The 23,712-nt window shown below is 34.2% G+C and overlaps 1 long non-coding RNA gene across 1 annotated transcript in view; it reads right to left on the reverse strand.

Moving 5' to 3' along the window:
- Positions 1–10,128: 10,128 nt before the first annotated feature.
- The window catches only part of LOC140594533 (uncharacterized), an 88,394-nt gene continuing 74,810 nt past the window's right edge, over positions 10,129–23,712 (reverse strand). The window contains exons 2-3 of the long non-coding RNA XR_011995396.1: positions 15,049–15,120; positions 10,129–11,016 (exon numbers count right to left, since the gene is read on the reverse strand). This is a non-coding gene — a long non-coding RNA (uncharacterized lncRNA). The remainder of the gene's footprint in view (positions 11,017–15,048; positions 15,121–23,712) is intronic.

The following is a 23,712-nucleotide window of genomic DNA, read 5'->3' on the forward strand; positions in this document are numbered from 1 at the left end:
GAGAGTAGAAAAGTCAGTATCAATGACATCAGAAGAGATCAGTCATCATGTCAAAATCTAAAGACAAAAATGACTGTAGTCTTGAAAAAACCTATAGACAGACTGTCAATGTTTTGAAATAAAAATAGCAGAATGTCACACTAATTACAAGGATGTGAGCTTTTTCAGAGGAAAAGTTCTGATCTTGACTTTAAAAATGTTTCGTAAGTATGACAAGTCAGCACAAAAGCACATAAAGTTACCAAATCCTCAAATGAAGATGTTCTCAAACATAACTAAGACCAAACTAAAATCATACCCATAATCACATTACAAAGAGGTTGAGCCAAACACTGAGGATTTCTCCAGGTCCTATAAGCATATAATACACACAAAATAAGAACAGTTCCAGTTATCATCTGCTGGTACAGCATACTCACATGGTCCCTAAAACAAAACTAATCCAGAAATGCATGAAGCAGAAATAAACCAGAAACAGACTGAGAGAGAACAAAAGCTCTATTACCATACATTAAAATCATATCTTAGAGACCAAATGAGAAGCCTAGGCACCAGATGACCATAAGGTGCATCTACCGAACAACTTATTTTGCTCAATTTCATTGGATAAATCTTTATGAGTCAGATCCTTGAGAATAATAAAAGACAAACAACCAATCAAACAAATAAACAAGCAAGCAAGGAAACTCATTTAGGTCAATCAGTGAGTGAAGATTTTCTTACTTGCGATAAGGCATTATTAAAGTCAGATCAGCTTTCAGAACAAGTAGCTTCCTGGAATAAGGAGTAGAGCCTGTATTGTGGATCAAATTCTTATATCCTAGTTGACAGCTCTGACTGGCTGGCATTTGGGTCATTGTTGACAAAACAGAAGTTATCACACAAGAAAAAAAAAAGACATAACATATTTCAGGATGCAGTTTTCAAAATCATGGGTAGTAAGATCCAAATAAGTCAAAGAAAAGGAAAAATAAAGTAAATTTTTAAAAAGACAAATATATATGCATATGTTGTATATATGTAATATACACATATATAATAAAATATGAATATATACTCTGTGCATATGCATGTAGACATTTTTCAATTCAGTAAAAATATAAAACAAAATCTAAGCTAAAATATCTTAGATTAAGTTTACTATAAAAAAACCACAACTCTTTCTAGTTTTTCTAGCATGAAAATACATACCAAGCATGAGAACTGTATCTTGATTTTGGAGATAAGTACATGTTTTTCCATGGTTGTTCCCAATTCTTCCACTCAGGTGTTGCACAAAGTTGCTCTGGCTCTGAATGGAACCTGAATTCTAAGACCAGACTGAATTAATCTAGCTTCTTAATCACTACAGGAAAATTAATATCAATGCTCACTTTTGCTTTAACAGTACATCTACTACATTATTCACTTTCTTCTAAAAATGTAACAGAAGACAAACACATTTCTAAATACGAACTTGCCAAGCACTGATTTTTTTAAATATCCTATTCTTCTAAGAATAGATAAACCCTATTAACACAGACTATCCAAAGAGATAGCCATCAAAAAATATTTACAAATACACAAGTTTTCATTTAGAAGACATTTAGTGAGTACCTATTTTGTGCTGGCCGTTATGCCAAACAGCCCTGATGTGCAACTATGAATCTATGAACATTGTCCTTGAGTAGCTTCCTCATAGTGAAGAACACTAATATACACAAGAACAACCAAATCACACAGAAAGTGCCATAATGAAGTATAAATAAAATTCTATGCACATTCAGAATGATGAACTGTATTAGCCTTATAAATTTGGAGATAAATTTATAAGGTGTTGGAAGAGTAGGAAGCATATTGCCATTCAAGAATGAGAAGTATTCCAAGGAGAATCTTGAAAAAACTGAAATGAGCTAAATATTTCCTCATAAAAAAAATACTTCCAGTGTATCCACTTCCACAGCCACTGCCAGGGGTCTAATCTAGGTCACCGTCCTTTTCACTGGGACTTTTGGGACTCTCACTAACTTATCTCCATCATCCAGTCTTGCCTCCTCCATCCCCCTACCATGAATCCTCCACTCAGTAGACATATTTATATTTTTTAGCATAAGTTGGATCTTTTCACTAGTGCTTAAAGTTTATCATTTTCCACTGCATGAAAAGGAAATCCAAACTCACTTATCAGAGCCTAGATATTTTGCCCATGCTTCCCACTTCAAGCTCCACACTACTACTTAGCTGTGATATATTTATACATATATTATCTTTAAACTCTTTCCCCTGACCAACTTGCTTGTGAAACAATATTTTTAGATGCTCACATACATTTCAAAACCAGAATCTATTCTGAATAATATTTTTGAAATTGGTCAATTGTCTGGCACTTTCTTTGTTATACTATTAGAAACATACAATTTCAGAGAAAAGGTGTGTGATTTATAACTATATGGGAATAACTATTTGTTTACTAGATGTGCTTCTGAAAAATTGAAATAAATAATATTTTTTTAACTTGGAACCATATTTGAATTCCAAAAGGAGTCCTGAACTCATGGACTAAATAATTCAGACAGACCTTTTCAGTGAGGATAACTAGAAACACCATTTTAAAAAATTATAGATATACGCTTGTAGGAAATGAAGAGCTAACAAGGCCATGCAGAATTACTGGGCCAAGATTTGGGAGACAATGAAAATCCAGAGATGTGAATTAGGCATTTGAGACCACTTTCCTCTAAAATATTAATTATTCCAGTGGCAATGGGGCAATAGGGAGGCTGAAAGTTTGAGCAGGAGACTCTCTATGCCTCCCTTTCCTTTCTGAAACTTAGAGGGGACAAAGGAGACAAATGTGAATCTAAAGCAGACAAGAGGTTTCTAAACTCTGATGCATGGCTAGGAGCTGAAAAGTTGTGTAATAGGTGTCTACCAGGTGCCTCACAGGGACTGCATCCCACCTTTGAGTTATTCACTTATTAAAGTTGGATTAAAGAGACAGCCCTGGGTTGCCTAAAAACTAAAGATGTCAGGCCAAAGCAAACAAAAGACAGGTCTGAAAAAGGAGAACACTGTTCTACATCTCAACTTATCTCTACAAACAATTTTTCAAATGCAATGTCTGACATCCAGTACAAAATAATGAGGCTTATGAAAAGACAAGATACCTTGATTGAGAACCATCAAAAGTAACAAAAGCTAGAAACAGATCTATTTTCTGGAAATGGAAGAAAAGTACCAAAATATATTAGCTTTGGTAATAAAGGATAAATGTTGCAATTTCTAGGATAATAAGTAAAGAAATAATAAAAGCATATACAATTGATCCTTGAACAACACAGGCTTGAATTGCATAGGTCTGCTTATATGTGGATTTCTGTCAATATACATATTGGAAAAATTTGGGGACATTTGTGACAATTTGAAAAAATTTGTAGATGAACTACAGAGCCTAGAAATACAAGAAAAAAAAGAGAAAGAAAGAAAGAAAGAAAGAAAGAAAGAAAGAAAGAAAGAAAGAAAGAAAGAAAAGAAGAGAAAAGAAAAGAAAAGAAAAAGAAAAGAAAAAAAGAAAAAAGAAAGAAGAGAAGGTAGACATTATTTTAAGAATATAGTATATAATAAATACAACCTACAAAAAACGTGTTGACTCTGTTACTGGCAAGGCTTCTGCTCAATGATAGACTACTAGTACAGTGTTGGGGCAGCCAAAAGTTAGAGGTTTTTTACTGAACAAGGATTGTTCAGTGATGTTATTGTTCAGCCCCTGTGTTGCTCAGGGTCAACTGTAGAAATCCCAAAGTTAGTAAAGGCAAAAAAATTAGGATGAAAAGAAGAGAAGAGAGGACAGAAAAGGGACGCCTAGGTGGCTCAGCGGTTGAGCATCTGCCTTTGGCTCAGGTAGTGATCCTGGGGTCCTGGGATCAAGTCCTGCATTAGGCTCCCCACAAGAAGCCTGCTTCTCCCTCTACCTATGTCTCTGCCTCTCTCTGTGTCTCTCTCATGAATAAATAAATTTTTAAAAAAAGAGAGAGAAGAAAGAAAACATCAAACAAAACGAAAAGCAAACAACAGTGTAAGATATTTAAAATAAAATATATTGGAAACAACAATTAATGTTCCAATCCATCTAAAAAACAAAGCTTGTTAAGATCAATACAAGACAGCATAGCAAGCTGGACAAAAGTGAGAGGTAGACCAGAGGGCCCAGGGTTAAAACATGTGAGAAAATTACATCTTCTCTATGTCTCCCTTTCCTTTCTTTAAAATAGCAAATATCATACATAGAATTAATGACTCTAGGGACAGTTAGGTCATTTAGGTAAGGACCCTTATATAGTACCTAGCACACTGTAGTGCTTCGCCCTCTTCTCCTGTAAGATAAACATATTACATAAGGCCAAGTTCTTTTATAATCAGATTTGCTTAGAGTGAAGTATACCCTTAATTTTAGAGTGACTTTACATTATTAGATCTACTTAGCTCTAAAGAGCAACAAAGCTATTATAATATATTAATTGGGTCACTGAAGTACATGGCATAAAGCTTGATACATAATTAAAGTAACTAAATATGTCCTAATACACCCCTTTAAATGTTTTATTGATAGTGTTGGCTAAATGTGAGAAGTGTGATTTTGCTGTCTTTGTGGGTCATATTTCATTATATAAACATCTCAATTTTAATCAGTTATTATGTTAATATATTCCATTAACAGTGGATATTTATTTTCCACACCTAACAATCTACAATCTTGAAAACTAATTTAAATAGATCTTTATATAGCAAGTCTGTGAAAACTGTGTATATTCATTAAATTAAAGATCACTTTGTGTGCCAGCACAACCAAATTGTATTTTGAAATGATGCAGGATAAACAGCAGATGTGTCCAATATATATTTTTCTTCAGTTGCTAAGGCAACATTGTTCAGTCTTTAAAAGAGTGAGATGGTGCAGAAACAAAACCAGAAAATAATTCCTTTGGGCATTTGTTTCAGTAAAAAGGTACCCTCCACATTTGCCATTGCAACATAGCCAGTATGGTTCTAATGTCTCCTGTGCATAACATTCTATCTAGTATTATATTATCTGTGCTAGACATTATAAGTTGTATTATCTGTCAGTATAACATGTTCTTCTGTTGGCACAATTCTGAAGAGCTCTCCATATATTTCCACTTCTAATTCATTGTTTATTAACTTGTCCCAAAGGAGACAGGACAACGGTTTCAGCATTTCTCAAGAAGGTGGAGTAATTACGATGGTGACCAAGATAAAAATTGAGAATTGTAGGCTAGATTCCCAAATATAAGGAAGAACTAGTTTGGCAACAAGATGCCTATTACCTCATTCTTTTCCAATTCAGGAAATCTCTTTTCTTCTATCCATTCCTGATTACTGGACCACCTTGTTAATATGTATTTACTCTCTCTCATTCACACAAGTTCAAGCAGTATCTTTTCTTTTTTTAATTCCTCTTGGACCAAAGTGGAGGGTTCTACCAGCTATATTTATAATAACATGAAAATTACCATTTGGTCATTATTTCTTTTTTTGCTGGTGGGATCATATGAGATAAAAAGAAACACGGGACCTCGTCAGAGCAGGAAAGTTCTAGGAACCAGTGTGTGGCTACAAGTTCTCTGACTAAAATATTAGCACTACTTGAGGAGAGTTTATGAGGAGAAAACCATCTACTTTAACAAAGCAGTTACAGAGCTAGGAAGGGTCAATCAACAGAAAAGCAGAGAAGCTAGCTGTAATTCCAGAAAGAAGGCTATTGGCTAACCCATTTAGTCTCATTTCTTGAATGTCCTTAGGTCATTTTAATATTTAATAAATGATATGTTAGAACTATAACATGTAAAAGTGGTAAGAATGAATTTTGAAATGGTATGAAGAATCAATATGCTTATACATATGAAGCACACTTAGGGTTAAATGTCCCAGAACATATTTTAGAAATAATTTTATCAAAAAAGAAAGAGAGCTTCTCACAAGAGGTGTTATTTTATGTGAGACTGTGATATTAATAGTTCTTTTCTGAGATACTTAAAACCTGAGATAAAACTGGAATATTATCTCAACTTGTACACATACTTAACTGTGTAAAGCCTATTTTGAAAATTTCATTATCATACTAAATGATCTCCTTTGCTCTTGGTGAGTAAAAAATATAAATTTTCAAAAATCTCTCCTGTGTATAATGCTAACAATTTTAAAAAGTGAATATTAAATTTCATTAGTAAGACATAAAAATGTTTGAATGTTGTGGCTCAAGCATCACATCTCTATGAGAATTTATAAACATCTTTTCTTTATCTAATATGTTTCAAATTCAGAGACTGAAAAATTCAAAGCATATTTTGAAGACTTTTGACTTAAAATGTCCAATAATGGGGGAAGAGAAATAATTTCTCTATTCATCGATTTGAGTTTTACAGATGGTTTCATGGGAGATTAAAGGTGGGACTTTAACAATAGCACGTTCCCCAAATATTTGTGATTTCTTCTGAATAAATTATTAAATATCTGACACAAAACAAGACATCTGGGAATAATGTGAATAAAGAATTATTATGGTAGTGCTAGCAAAGTTTAACTCCTCAATAAACTATTTTGTAGGCTTAATTCCAATAGAAAAATAATTGATATTGACTAGAGACCAAGAAATACAAGAAGCCATTTCTTTGTAACAAATGAAAATAATCGGCAAAACATGAGAAAACATGATGAAAGAAGCAGGACTTACATATCTATTTGTAGGATACTTAAAAAATTCCAATTATTGTGATTCACATAGAACAATTTTAAGAACTCTCAACCTCATCAATTTTGAAAAAAAAGTTCTATAAACCATAAAAGCAATTTTATACTTACTACTTTTTAAGCTACTATATATATTTAACCCTAAAGACTTGCTAGAAATATTTTAAAGTAGGGGTGTGGGGAACACTTTGGGAGTTATTGCACCCAATTAAATCCCAAACTCCCACATATAAAGGAGGAAAAATGTAAGGAAGAGGGTTAAATGAAGGCAAGGGCGTAAAAAGAGAATGGGATAAGAGAGAACATGGAAGAAAGAGCAATGGATAATGTGATCATGATTTTCTAGAACATGGCGCTGGCTGTAGTAGCCACCAGGTAACAGAGATAAACCTTCAACAAATTTGATTTTTTTAAAAAAGAAGAAATTAAATGAATAATGGCTGGTTTTGCTTGGACCCCATACATGGAGGGGCAAGGAGAGACCAAAGAAAAAGGCAGATTGCTCCAGATAAGTTAGTGACAGGTTTAATGAGCAAGGGCACTGACTGAACCCAGTTAAGGCCTCTATACAAACTTTTGAGATTCTGGAGGGCAGATGTGGAGATTTACTTGTATTGCAGTCACCCAAGAGAAGCCATGTGTGGCTGCAATACAAGTAAATCTCCACATCTGTCCTCCAGAATCTCAAAAGTTTATATAGAGGCCTTAACTGGGTTCAGTCATGTATACCTTCCAGACGGTCTCAGCAACACACTGCTCTCTCAAGGCTGAAACGTTGAAAATGACTCCCAATATGGCAAGAGTGGGCAGACTGTACAGTCCAAAGACAGGGAAGGGCTGAGCAGCCTCCATGAATACAGCTCACAAGTCAACTGTTATTCACCATCCTCTGGATGACCTCCTTCAATAACAATTTAGGAACTATAAGGAGAACTATCTATATCCATAGATTTTTTAAAATATATATATAATTACCATCTATATCTTTATATGTAAACTTGAAATTATATCTAAAATCAAAATTTTTAGAAAAATCAAAAATTAGTCTCATGAAGAATAAGCAATCTACTCACAATGGAAAAAAAAAAAAGATAAACTCTCTCAAAACCACCCATGAAAATATAAGTTACTACTGTCAAGTTCTACTAAGCCTTCAGAAACAGATATATCCTATATAGTGCAAGCTGTTCCAGACTAGAGAAGTATATATGCTGAGTTCCAGAAGTGCTGTTAAGATTCAAAGCTAAAAAAACAAACAAAGACTCAAAGCTAACAAAAAGAGGTACCAAGGACCTTCTATTCTAAATTGAGAAACCTTCAAGGAAATGGTATTTGTCACTATGATATGTGCCAGTGCATTAAGACCAAAAACAAAAACCAAAAAACACATAGGTAGAAAAAGTGGAAAGAAATAATTTTTCCAATCTGTTACTCTATTTAACAAGTCTAAGAAAATAGCATTTCAAACAAAATAGAATTAATGTAATATTTCAATCAAGTAAGTAACTTCAGAAAAAAAAAACATAAGATTGGTGAATTTCCTATGCAGTAAGAATCAATTTATAAATACATTACTAAAAAGGAATCCATTTAAAATAGCAACAATAATTTGTTCTCTCTGAATAAAGTCCATTGTATTTTGATAGGGATTGCATTAAATGTGTAAATTGCCCTGGGTAACACTGACATTTTCACAATATTAATTCTGCCAATCCATGAGCATGGAATATCTTTCCATCTCTTTGTGTCTTCCTCAATTTCTTTCAGAAGTGATCTATAGTTTTTAGGGTATGGATCCTTTACCTCTTTGGTTAGGTTTATTCCTAGGTATCTTATGCTTTGGGTGCAATTGTAAATGGGATTGACTCCTTAATTTCTCTTTCTTCCGTCTCATTGTTAGTGTATAGAAATGCCACTGACTTCTGGGCATTAATTTTGTATCCTGCCACGCTGCCAAATTGCTGTAGGAGTTCTAGCAATCTTGGGGTGGAGTCTTTTGGGTTTTCTATATAGAGTATCATGTCATCGGCAGGAAACCACAAATGTTGGAGAGGATGCGGAGAAAAGGGAACCCTCTTACACTGTTGGTGGGAATATGAAATGGTGCAGCCACTCTGGAAAACTGTGTGGAGGTTCCTCAGAGAGTTAAAAATAGACCTGCCCTACAACCCAGCAATTGCACTGTTGGGGATTTACCCCAAAGATACAGATGCAATGAAACGCCAGGACACCTGCACCCCGATATTTCTAGCAGCTATGTCCACAATAGCCAAACTGTGGAAGGAGCCTCGGTGGCCATCGAAAGATGATGGATAAAGAAGATGTGGTTTATGTATACAATGGAATATTCCTCAGCCATTAGAAATGACAAATACCCACCATTTGCTTCGACGTGGATGGATCTGGAAGGTATTATGCTGAGTGAAATAAGTCAATCGGAGAAGGACAGACATTATATGGTCTCATTCATTTGGGGAATATAAATAATAGTGAAAGGGAATAGAGGGAAAGGGAGAAGAAATAGGTAGGAAATATCAGAAAGGGAGACAGAACATGGAAGACTCCTAACTCTGGGAAACGAACTAGCGGTGGTGGAAGGGGAGGAGGGCGGGGAGTTGGGGTGACTGGGTGGTGGGCACTGAGGGGGGCACTTGACGGGATGAGCACTAGGTGTTATTCTGTATGTTGGCAAATTGAACATCAATAAAAAATAAATTTATTATTTAAAAAAAGCTTAAAATTAAGAATTGAGTTGTAAATCACATTAAAAAAATAAAATAAAATAGCAACAATATATTAAAAAAAATTCATAGCAATACATCTAAGAAGAAAGATTCAATAAGAACACATAACTCAGGGGTGCCTGGGTGGCTCCCTTGATTAACCCTCTGCCTTCAGCTCAGGTCATGACCCAGGTTTCCAAATGGAGCTCTTTCAGGCTCCCTGCTCAGTAGGAGTCTGTTTCTTCCAGCCCCTACCCCTCACTTGTGTGTGTGCTCCTGTGTGCTATGTATGCTCTCTCTCTCCAATAAATAAATAAATAATTTTTTAAAAAGAATATAAAACTCAAATGAAGGATATTACAGAATAAATGGAGACACAGAATATGCTCTGGAAAAATATTCAACATTTTAAAGACATCAATTCTCCATGCAAACTCAGTGAGAATCTGAACATTTTTTTAAACAAAACTTGGCAAATTAATTACCAATTTTACTCCAAGAAAACCAAATAGAAAAGCCAAGCCAAAAGTTTTGAAGAGAAAAATGAGAAAAGATTTGTTCTACTGAAATATAAAACAGGCTATAAAATAATAAGAGTTTAAACATATTTTGGTTTAATGAGTATCAGACAAATATATCAATAGAACACACAGAAATATACTTGTCTGTTTATTTGAAGTTAAGAGATAGTAAAAACATTTCATATCAGTAAGAAATATAACCTAGCCAATCAATACATTTAATAACCAGGCTATTCATATGGGAAAAAATAAAATTAGAACATCTTATTATTTACAAAAACAAACTCTATGGATTAAATTTCCAGATAGAAAAATTTGAAAAGAACTATAGAAAAATTAAACTTACAACATAGGTTAATTTGTTTATGTCTTTAGGTCAAGAAAGCCTTCAAAAACAAAACATTAAATGCAAAGTTACACAGAAAAATTTTAAACTATGTCTAAAATTTAAAATCTGCATGGCCAAATACATCTTAAATAAAGTTAAAAGATAAATGTAAAACAAGGAGAAAATATGTTAAACAGATAAAGAAATTATTTCTAGAATACATACTCAATCAAAAAGACAAGCAGCAAATAAATACTCTATTGTAAGTAAATTCACAAAAGAGAAAGTATGAATTAGATCATAATGAGCTATTTTTTCCCACTAGGTTGGCAAAAATGATAAAATAGACAATATCAAATATTTCTGAGGATGTATGTAGTAAAGAATATACTAATAACCTGATGGTAGAAGTTTAATTTAATATAGCCAAATCGACCAATCTGTTAATATCTAACTAAATGGTATGGATACTGAGAAATACAGTAGTATCTATCCCAGATAATTATATACATATTTGCAAATGGGAGAATATACAATAAAAAACAAAATAATCAGGCAGCCCCAGTGGCGCAACGGTTTAGCGCCGCCTGCAGCCCAGGGTGTGATCCTGGAGACCCAGGATCGAGTCCCACGTCGGGCTCCCTGCATGGAGCCTGCTTCTCTCTCTGCCTGTGTCTCTGCCTCTCTTTCGCTCTCTCTGAATAAATAAATAAATAAATCTTTTTAAAAAATAAATAAATAATCAAAATTTCTATTAGTAAGAATAGGCGAAACAACCTATAGGGTCATGTAAAGTACAATGCTACAGTAAAAAGTAATATGAAAATATATTGAGATATGCAACAATTCCCAAAGAAATTGCAGAAAGTTACAGCAAAATATATACAATATTATGCAAATAACCACAAAACATTTTTCTATATGCATTTATAGGTCTCTAAATTATACAGAAAATAATACTGATAAGTTGGCTACCTTAAGGGATGGGATTTTTAACTGAGTACAAAGACTTTTGGTTTACTATCTTTAAATGGAAAAATAATATTCAGTTAGTTATTTTTATAGTTAAAAATAAATTTTAAAACCATTTTTTAAAAAGTCAGGAGCTGGGGGAAACAATACAAAATTAAATCAAGCAGGCATTTAATAAGCTTATAAATATGACAGAAATTATATCTCATTACTTAAAGAAAAATATCAATTCATTTTTATGTAGTCATCTACATAATTCAAGTTAAATCAAGGCCATGTTTTTATGTCTGGAGACTATTCATAAGTGTTTGAAGCTATTATTTATACCTCCATTTGGAGTATACACAGCACATCCGGGACTCATCTTTAATGCTATAGCAGGGCTTTTTGCAATTAAAGAGAGTTAATGAAAACAAAATCAAACTTAAATGACTTTAAACGACTCTTATCTTTACTCTGAAAGACCCAAAGAAAAACATACAGTTAAAAATGTTACTCTTTGGGCTAATTGACTATCTTAATATTGTTCAACAGCCCAAGACACAAGTTTGTCAACTACTTGGATCAAGCAACTTACTTGAAGGAGGGGGGTTTTATTAATAGAGGTTGTGTTCCTTGAAGAAGCATAAAAGAGGGGTGAAATATCAACAGTGACAGCATCACTTAAGAAATCAACTTTTTAGTGTGATGTTTTCCCCCAGTCTTTGCCAAAGATCTCAGTGACAATTTCTCAATTCAAGTAATATTTATTTAGTGCATCTCTATCAAGAAACAGATTTCTTAAAACCTGTAATTTATAATCTGGTTGGAAAGATGATGCCTACACGTATAGAACAGTTAAGGAATATTCCAACATAATATATTCTCAAGTGTTAATTAATGTGATGAACCATAATGCTATAATAGATCCAGATTGGGACGGATCATTGTCATCTAAAGACATTAATTCATTGAAAAACACTGAAATGAGACTTATTCTCATAGTCAAATCATCCACATAAATTTTTGAACTACAGTATCCCTGTCAAGAGGATACCCATCTTGAACTGAATTTAATGTGTATCAGGGAACTCATAAACCCTTATGGGCTAGCTCAGAAGATTTTTATCTAAATCCACCTCCTGACCATCCCTGGTGTTTCCCATGTGAACCTGCATGAACTTCTTCCTCCATGACAATCATTTTCATTCTGCTATTATACCATACCTGACTGGAATAAATTCCAGGTATATTTTAGAAAACTTAACCTTAAAGATAAAAAAATGATAAACTAAGGTACTAAATAATGATGGAAATTGATCTGAAAAATATATTTTCCTGGCTTACAATTGAGAAACTCTCAAACACATTTAAAACATATATCTGTTCAGTTTTTTAGGACCTCGAGGAAAGAAATTGCACCAATACCTTTCAATGTATTTGAAGTTTATTGACCTCTCTCTCAAACAGTGTGCTTTTATATTTATAGTTAACCTAAATCCTTCAATCTTCTCCAAAAGTTTTGTATCTTTAACTGTCTCCAGGAGTTTGTTTTCACTATGAGTTCTCTGATGTAAAGAAAAAGAGATAAGAACTCTTCACACATCCATTTCTTTCACTCTCCTGTGGAACTAATATGAGGCTTGTGTTTTAGGGAGACTGAGTTCTTAGATGTTTATAAAACAATCCAGCTACCCTTTCAAACTAACCATCCAAGAGACCTTCATTTTAATCACATAACGGTCAACATGGCCAGTTTATGCCATTCCACCTGGAAACCTATGACAGGGATCAGCTGTTCTGTGCTCCTACTACCCAAAACATCAGAGTCACGTTAACAGGATTCTCACGCCTTTACTCATAATAATGCTGCAACACAATTCAAATTAAAGATGAAGAGAAAAAAAACACAGATCAGGACAGATTCTTCGGCCCCAGCAAAATAATATTTGATCTATAAGATGTGCTTTGAGCACCCATTTGATATGTAATATTTCACCTCTACATTTTGAGAATTTTAAGTTTTATATTCATTTTAAATAATTAAAGACAACATTTAAAGTTACTTTTAGTCATTTAATTTATAAATGAAAATGTTGTTTACATATACTTAGGAAATACTGTAGTAATTTTTCTAAGCTGAAGTCTTCCTGAGAATACACATGAAATTACTTTAGCAATTCTAAAACCAAGCCATGGGTCCCATCCTAAAAGAGAATCCAATCCAATAAGAAATATGGTAAGAAATGTGCAGCATGCTATAATAGCACACAGTACTGGCACTGAACCCAATGGTAGGAGAGAAAAGGGGGGCAAGAAGACTACTAAGAAATGACACTGAAGCTGAGGTCTGAAGGCTAAATAGCTATTGGTAAGGGGATGGGAAAGTAGAGAATGATATAAAATTATATAGTCATGGAGAAAGGCCCAGAAGCAAGAGGGAATAAATGGTAAATAACTGCATTAATAATCCCAACATTTCAGGCCTCTCTGTAACCACACCCTTTGATAGTGCCCTTCCATACTGACCCTGAACCTGGCCGTGTGACTTGCTTTGCCCAATAGGATACCAACAAACTCAATGAAAGCAAAAAAAGCAAGTGTGCATTTTTGCTTCCTCTCTTGAATCCATGCAATCACCAGGCTATCCTGCTGGAGTATGAAACATGTGAAGAAAGCCAAGGACGTCCAAGTCAAGAGCATGGAAACTGCTAGACTTGTCAGTGAAACCCAACCAAAACCAGAATTATTTAGCACAGTCAATAATGACAATCAGCACTGCCCAACTGTCCAGCTGGCAGAACTTATATGGGAGAAGGAATAAATGGTTGTTTTCTTAAACCACTAAGTTTTGAGTGGTTTGTTATACAAATTATTAAGGCAATAGGTAAATGATAGAAAAGAACACAAACTGACAAGCAAAAATGAATAAAAGCATGTCATTATCTCAATGTATTTTATTAAATTTTTGCAAAGGCTGAATCTTCTCTCAAATGATAATTCCAATTACATCACCTCTTTGGTGATGTGTTTCCTTGTGTCCTTTATTTTGTTGTTGTTTTGTCTATTTGTTTACATGTGTTTGCCTTCCTTATTTATTTATTTAAAGATTTTATTTATCTATTCAGAGAGAGAGAGAGAGAGAGAGAGAGAGAGAGAGAGGCAGAGTCACAGGCAGAGGGAGAAGCAGGCTCCATGCAGGTAGCCCAACGTGGGACTTGATCCCGGGTCTCCAGGACCACACCCCAGGCTGCAGGCGGCGCTAAACCACTGCGTCATTTATTTAAACTTAATTTTAAATAAATTAAGAGCTGCCTGTCTTCCTCATTTATTTAAACTTAATTAGTTATCTTGAGAATCTTGCTAAAGCAGACTGAGTATATACAGCTACTACCTTGGCTCCACACTCTAAAGCTATCTTCCTCTGGGTTTTCTCCTATGTATGTAACTTTTGGGGGAAACATTTTATAGCTTACTACCTTCCCTTCTTCCTCAAGTTTGATTCTTTTCTATGCTCCCTTGATTTTATCTTCCAGTAAGAAATCTATATCTTCCAGTAAGGAACACACTCCCTGCCCACCCCTTGGCTCCACAAAGCCCATGTGGCCAAGGAAACTTTCAGACGTCCCACTCACTCTGCAATCCTCATTCCCTGCCAGGTGAGAGGACTGGGTACTATAACCCCAGGATTCTGTATACTATAAGGTATTGATTTTTATTTTGGGCAAATATTTTCCTCAATCAATTTTAATAATATAGTAATTTGATTTGTACTTACACTGTTGGGGAGGGTCATATTTTAATTCATCTCCTCTGAGGTTTTTCCAAGTTTTGAAGTTTAGAAGGCCCTCTGTTAATAGATAGTATCAAAGTATTATTCACTATTCACAGAAAAGTAAATTCATAATTTTATTTTATTTATTTTTTTAAAGATTTTATTTATTCATGAGAGACACAGGGGGAGAGAGAGAGGCAGAGACACAGGCAGAGGGAGAAGCAGGCTCCATGCAGGGAGCCCGATGTGGATCTTGATCCCAGGACTCCAGGATCATGCCCTGGGCTGAAGGCAGGAGCTAAACCACTAAGCCACCCAGGGATCCCAATTCTTAATTTTAAAAATAACTTTTGGCCCAGTAATACTGCTGTTAGTAATTTTGTGAATGCATGCATTGGCTAAAGTAATCTGGAAACAATCTAAATGTCTATTTTTAAATCAGTACTTAAATAGATTAAGTTGTATGTAATGTTAGTATCATTATTTACCATTATGGAAATAACACTCATATCAGAAGTACAGACAACATGCATACTATAACTACATTCAAGTAAAGATTAAAAATTATATATAACTATTATCATTTGTAATGTATATTACTTTTTTATACATATGCTGTTACATGCATATTTTTTCAAGGACTTCAGAAAAGTTGTAATAGCAATAGTTACCTTTGGAGAAAAAAACTTTTGAGTGGTAAAAGTGGGAAAGGGAGGGGTTATTTTTTATCATTTCATACTTTCTTGGGAAGACTGAATTACTTGCTAATTATTTGTGAAATTTTAACTTTGTATTAGATTTTTAGAAGTCTATTATGAAAATATTTTATATTTACTTTGGTTTTTTTCCAGGTCATTTATTTAGCTTGATTTCTTCTTTCAATCGAAAATCTTATATTCACATTTACCAAGTAGAAAATTTTAAAAAGTTTTCCTCAGGAAGGAACATAAAACATTGTCAGGGGCATTGAGCTCCATTTAGGATATATTTAAGAATGACTTCCCCAAAAAAGAACAAAAAGACAAATAAGGGAAGAGTCAGAAATACTATCAAAAGTAAATGAAGGGAGGTAGAGGATTCTAGGAAGGTAACAGAATAGGAAGCACCAGGAATCTGTCTCCCTTCTAAACAACAATTGCACTGTCAAATCTGTCCAGTGTAACTATTTTGGAAATCTGGAGTTTACTGAAGGCTAGCAACTTCCAGGAAAAGGTTTGGACAGTAAATTTTAGTGAATTTTAGTCAATGTTATCTCAGCACAGAAGCAGCTTCCCAGCCCCTTTTTCTCCAACCCTGTGGTAGACAGCCACACGATTATTCCTGGAGCAGTTCGCACACAACTTGAAGGAGCCAAGGTAGACATAAAGTGCCCAGTCCTCCAAACATCAGGGATGTTGTCTCTGACTGCTGGTCCTGATGACAAAGGTGCAAAAAAATGGGCAGTCATTTTTGCACACACACTCTTCATCCTCCAGCTGAAGTGACTTCTGGAAATTTAAAGAGCTGGCAACCTTTTACCCCCACTTTGTTTTTCTTTTTTCCCTTTTGAAAATGGAACATTAAAAACTAGGACATTCAAGAGCAACTGCAAATATGGAGAAAATTACAAAGTGACTGTGCGTGCCCAGAGAAAGGCTCAGGCTCAGAAAAGATTTGAGAAACCTTATTTATGCCTCAGGTGACCCTTGGCACAGAGGCATAGATATTTATATAAATATGTAACCTATATATACTTATAAAAATAATATCCCATAACCTCATCATCAGAAAAATGAAGATCAAAACCATAATGAGTTATCACTTCACATCAGTCAGAATGGCTAGTATCCAAAAGACAAGAAATAACAAATGCTGATGAGGCTATGGAGAAGAGAACACTCATGTACTGTTAGTGGGAATGTAAATTAGTGCAAACACTGTGGGAAACAGTATGGAGTTCCCCCAAAATTAACAACAGAAATACCATATGATCCAGTGATTCCACTATTGGATATTTACCCAAAGAAAATAAAAACACTAAATTGAAAAGATATATGCACCCCTATATTTATTGTAGCATTAATTACAATAGCCAAGATATAGAAGCAACCCAAATTTCTTTGCTACGTAAATAGATAAAGAAGATGTGGCATATGTATATATACAATAGAATATTACTCATCCATAAGAAAGAATGTGGGGGTCCTAGGAGGAAAGAGAGAGACAGCAAGAACAAGAACAAGAGCAAGAGTGAGAGTGAATGAAGGGAGGGGATGAGAGAATATCTGAAAAATAATGGCTGAAACTTTCCAAATTTGATGAAGGCATAAATATAAACATCTAAGAAGATCAAGGAATTCTACATAAGATGAACTCAGAGACCCACAACAAGATACATTTATTCAATCATTCAAAAAACAGAATCTTGAAGCAGGGAGAGAAGTAACTGTTATCACATAAAAGAAATCCTCAATAGGATTATCAGCAGATTTCCCATCAGAAACTTTCGAGGCCAGTAGGCATGGACCAAATGTTCAAAGCCTCAAAGAAGAACTTTCAACCAAGAATCCTGTATCTGGCAAAACTGACCTTCCTAAATGTTAGAGAAATTATCAGATATAATCTGAAGGACTTATTACCATTAGGCCTTCCCTGTAAGTAATCTCTAAGAGAGTCTTGCAGGTTGAAATGAAAGGATATTAGACAGTAACCTGAAGCTATATGAAGAAATAAAGATCTCAAGAAAAGTAAATTCATGGCCAATTATAAAGCTAGTATCACTGTAACAACAGTTTATAATTGTATTTTTTGTTTCTATATAACATGAGATACTAATGCATTTCTGTGCATTCCCAGAAAGGAATTTAAATTTTTCACTAAAATAAATTAAACACAAAACAGGACAGTAACATAGACAATGAAAGTGGGGACATTACTGCTGATTCTATAGGAATGAAAATAATTTTAAGAAAGTACTATGAACAATAGTATGTCAACAAATTGGATAACCTAGATGAAATAGACAAATTCCTAGATCACAAGACTAACAAGATTAAACCATGGAGAAATAGGAAATCTTAATAGACAAATAATGAGTAAAATACTTAGGAATTAACCAAGGAGATGAAAATCTTACACAATGAAAACTACAAAATATTGTTGAGAGAAATTAACAAAGACATAAACAAATGGAAACACATCCCTAATATTCAGTACCAAAGTGATGTACAGATTCAATGCAATCTCTATCAAAATCCCAATGACAATTCTTATAGAAATAGAAATCCAAAATTCATGTGGAATATCAAGAAATCTTGAATAACCCAAACAAAAGAGAGTACAGAAAAAACCTTCACAAAATGGTCAAATGACTTTTAACAAGGGTGTCAAGACCATTCAGTGGGGAAAGGACAGTCTTTTCAACGCATGATGGTGGGAAAACTGGATATCCATATGCAAAGGAATGAAGTTGAATACTTACCTAACACCATATACAAAAATTATCTCAAAACGTATCAAAGACCTAAATGTAAGACCTAAAAAACCCTAAAAATTTTAAAAGAAAATATAGGAAAAAAAAATTATGACATTGGATTTGACAACAATATTTTGGATATGGCACTAATGACACAGGTGGTAAAAAAAAAAAAAAACTGGATATCATGAAAATTTTAAAACTTTGTGCATCAAAAGACAATCCATAGAATGGAATAAAATACTATCATATATTGCAAATATATGATATCATATCAATATCATATTGCAAATCATATATCTGATAAGAGATTAATATCCAAAATATATAGAGAATTCCTGAAACTCAAAAAAAATCCCACAAAAACCCAATTCAAAAATGAGCAAAAAGCCATGAATAGACATTGTCCAAAGAAGATATACAAATGACCAAAAAGCACATGAAAAGATTATATGATTAACCATAAGGAAATGCATACCAAAACTACAATGAGACACCACCTCACACTCATTAGGATATCCACCATCAAAAAAATCAGAAAATAACAATACTAGTAAAGATATGGAGTAACTGGATCTCTTGTGCTCTGTTGATGAGAATGTAAAATGGTTCAGCTGAGTGGAAAACAATAGGTCAATTCCTCAAAAATTTAAGAATAGAATTTTCATATGATCTAGCAATCCTACTTCTGGATATATACCCAAAAGAACTGAAAGCAGGGTCTCAAAGAAATATATATATACCCACATTCATTGCACCATTATTCAGAATAACTAAAATGTGGAAGCAACCAAATATTCATCAACAGATGAATAAACAAAATATGTATATACATATAATAGAATATTTATTGTTAACATAATGGAAGGATATTCTGACATAAATCTACAACATGAAAGAAGCTTGAGGACATTACACTAAATGAAATAAATCAGTGACTAAAAGACAAATACTATGTAATTCTGCTTATAGGAAGTAATGAAAGTAGTTAAAATCACAGAAACAGAAAATAGAATGGTGGCTGAGAGGAAGAGTGAATGGGGAGTTATTGTTTAATCTGTATAGATTTCCAGTTCTTCAAGATGTAGAAGTTCTGCAGATGGGTAGTAGTTATGGTCGTATAACATTATGAATGCATTTAATGCCACGGAACTGTACACTTAAAAATGGCTAAGATGGTAAATTTTATAGTTTGTATATCTACTACAATTTTTAAAAACTAAAAAAACAACTACAAAATTAAATTTTGATAGGGTTTAGGTTATGTGAGTATATGTACTTGCCAAAACTCAGCAATTGTATACCTAAGATTTCTATGTCATTGTTATATAAATTTTACCTCAAGAAATTACATCAAACATTAATTAATGATATGCATGCTGCATTTTTCAGAAAGAAGCATACTAACATATCTGTAATTACTGTGAAATGAATTTTAAAAATAAAGTGGATGAATGAATGGATAGAGGGATGCATTGATGCACTGATCTGTAAGAAAGTGAGTACATTCTATAGTACAATGTCATTAGTAAAATCTAGGCTTTAGGTATATGGGTGTTTACCATAAAATTCTTTCAACTTTGTTGTATGTTTAGAATGTTTATTAAAAATTTAGGGGGGAAAGGAATTTTAAAAAGACAAATGAAGGCATTCAAATATATTAGCAGTTTGGGACCATTTAGTTTAGGAATAAATAACCCTTCACATCATAATAATTCCGGAAGCTGTGTTTGTTTTTGTTTTTGTTTTTTTTGAAGCTGTGTTTATAACAGAGTATACACATCAATTTCATAATCATGAGCCATGTTATAATGATGTGTGTAAAGTGCTCTCTATTTAAGAAGTCATATAGAGTATGATAATATTTAGGAAATACTGTTATCCATAATAAAATTAAAGTGTTGGTCCTCTAAATAGGAAGTTTTAGTTATTAAGAAAATTCAATTGTGGCAAAGTAGTTTCTTCCCTGTGATGCTGACTAAATTAAATGTATTTCTAAATAAGAAATGTTTTATGAATTAATCAAATCATACTCAGAAAAAGTTTCGTTGATTTCCATGCTTTTCAGAACCTCCATTTCCTTAATTCATTTACATTTCTAATAAATTCAACAGTCAACTTGTTTCCAATCTTTTGCAGGGGTACACAAAATTTTAATATGATCTTTTTCTTTTTCTCTTTTTTTTTTTTTTTTTTTTTTGAGAGAGAGAGAGAGAAGAGTGTGTACGTTGGGGAGGGAGGGCAGTGTGGGGGGAAAGAGAGAGGACCTTAACCAGGCTCCACGCCCAGCTTGAAGCCCCATGTGGGGCTTGATCTCAGGACCTTGAAATCATGACCTGAGCCAAACCAAGAGTCGGATACTTAACTGAAAGAGCCACCCAGACACCCTAATGTAATCTATTTTACATTACATCATTAGGAAATACTTCAAGTTTAGATTATGTCAGTTATGAAAAATAAATACTCTATGTCTAATATGGTATCCTGAGAAATAAGGACAGCCTTAAAAGTAATATTTCAGTATATCTAATGAATTCTTAATAGTGGAGCTAATGAAAATCTAACATGTTTAGTTGGTCCTCTGATTTTTTGGCCTTTTTAAAATTAAATTCATGTGTATGTGTGAGTCTGCTCTGTGTAGACAGCTGCACGTGTTCTTTTTAACCTTGTGAGAAAAAGAACAGTGGAATATGAGCAAAAGCAATCAGGAAATAGAATAGAATAAATAAATGTGGATAGAGGTGATGCTCATTTCACAGACCAAATAGTATGTTTACAGATAAAAAGCTTTCAGATTATTTGCAAAACTAAAGGTTTTCCTACTTTTATTTTCTCAGTGCTCTAGTAAAATAACCTACTAAAATGCCTATAGCACTGTTTAAATGCAATTTTCCTTTCCATTAGAAACAAAAGCACATGCATGACTTTTCATTTACTTGAATTTCTTCACATGATTTAAAAACAAGTAGACCTATTGCTTACCAGTTGTGTGAGCTTTAGCAAAGCATTTAATTTATCCGGAACTCAGTTTGCTCATCAGTAAAATGGAGACAATCAGATAATTACGGGATTTTAATAGGAAAATGTATATACAAATACTTGAAAGCTTCAGAATATACAAATGTGAACTCATGTTACTATCACTAACTTTTCACACAGCCAAAGGGCATATTCCTGATTGACTTATAAAAACAATCAATCCATATGCAAACACACACACTCACATAGCTAAGCCACAGATGCAAAAAGGAAGTAAGTTCAGTATAAAAGTAGGCTCCTGATAGCAAATAGCTTGTTTCGTCAATCTCTGTAACAAGGTACCAAAGTCAAATGCCTGTGGATCCAGGAAAAGAGCACAACAGTAAAAATGCCCAGATGTATAATGACAGTGTATGGAGATAGTTCAGGAAAAGGAAGGAGGGAGTGTATTCTTTTAAAAATGTTCAAATTTGGGGATCCCTGGGTGGCTCGGTGGTTTGGCGCCTGCCTTTGGCCCAGGGCACGATCCTGCGGTCCCGGAATCGGATCCCATATCGGGCTCCTGGCATGGAGCCTGCTTCTCCCTCTGCCTGTGTCTCTGCCTCTCTCTCTCTCTCTCTCTCTCTCTCTCTAGGTCTATCATTAATAAATAAATAAAATCTTTTTTAAAAAATGTTCAAATTCAATTTTAAATTGGTTGTACTGGCAAACAAACTCACAGTTCGGGCTCTATCACAATATGATCCACATTTAGTTAAAAACCTAAAATGAAAACATATGAGAGATGATTAGAAAGCAATGAAAAGCCCAATTCAGTATGTTCAAGAGTAACCTAGAGCATTCAGTAGTCAGATGGAAAAGAGGACTAGCCAGTTACCCTGAAGACTGAATAATAATATCCAGATGGATGGGAGGAAGAGGGAGCAACTTCTGAGAACTCAGGCAGAGAGAGAGCATGGAATGCATAAGTTCTCCTTAAGGGCTATCCTTGCTTATAAGGTTGAAAGATTATTGGGGATAAGCAAGAGACAGAGTTGGAAGATAGAACACAAACCTAGAAGATGGAAAGGAAACATGAACAGTATGAGATAGGGGATAGGGTGCCACTGCATATCTGGGGGTAGAGATAAACGAATGCATTATTCTTGCTAAAACCTTTCAGTAAAAAAAGTGTTACAATAAAAATATAACTGATTAAGTACTGAGGGCTAAAAACCAAAAAGGGGACAAATATTTCAACATGGGAACTGATTTCAAAGAGTAACTTATGAGTAATTTATTAATTTTCTGATCTTGATTAACTTATGAAAGGTGTTGAAATAGCTAAAGAAATCAGGGGTTTACCCCAGGCTATCTTGACTTCACCTTTTCATCTTTGAGCTATTTTACAACTCTGTAAATTGCAGAAAACTGATAGCAATATAAATATGTCTTGTTCATGGAAATGTGAATGAATTTTATGTAGAAGAGGTGATTCCCCTTAGAAGAAGTCACTTTTACATCTTCTTTAAAAAAATAATTTCAGCACTCTTGACTACGTAAATAGATATATCTGCTCTCTGCATTTTTTTTTTATGAACATGTTCCTGACTAGAATGACCATATTGGTAATGGAATCCTTCACTGCCCTCCTTCTGCACTAGGTAAGCATGCTTTCACCCATCATCTCTCTGCTGGCTTGGATCAGTAGAAAGTGCTATGTGATTCTTAACATCTGAGATCATAGTGGTCATTCTCTCTCTTTTCAGATCCATTCTCCACATCTTCCTGTCTCGCTGTGTGTCCCAAGCAGTAGACTCTTGGAGAATATATTACCCAGGTTTTTTGCTTTCTGGTTTCTAGCGGGTTTGGCTAAAGGAAGGCATGGGCAAGAGATCAAAGATTGAAAGGAGAAAGGGAGAACTGGGGTAATTTTTTCCTTTCCCTATAATCACCCTCCTACTCCATTCCCCCTCTCCCTATTCCACATGCCAGCTCAATGTTTTGTGGCACTGCTTGCATCCCTTCATTGACTATGATCCCTAAGAGTTTAGGGGTCACTTTATCCATGGCTCTCTTTATTAGGCTTTAGTATATTACTTTCCAGGCAGTAGTAACAGCTTTTCATTGTTGATTATCTTTGGCTCCCCCTACCTTACTTTCTCACTTTCTGGGGTGGCTTCCTTACCACTGCCACACTTCTATAATCAGTCCTTTCAGTAAATTTCAGCTGAGCCATGTGAATGGAATTGTTT

The sequence above is a fragment of the Vulpes vulpes genome, chromosome 11, assembly GCF_048418805.1.
Source record: "Vulpes vulpes isolate BD-2025 chromosome 11, VulVul3, whole genome shotgun sequence".
In the NCBI taxonomy this organism is placed as follows: domain Eukaryota; kingdom Metazoa; phylum Chordata; class Mammalia; order Carnivora; family Canidae; genus Vulpes; species Vulpes vulpes.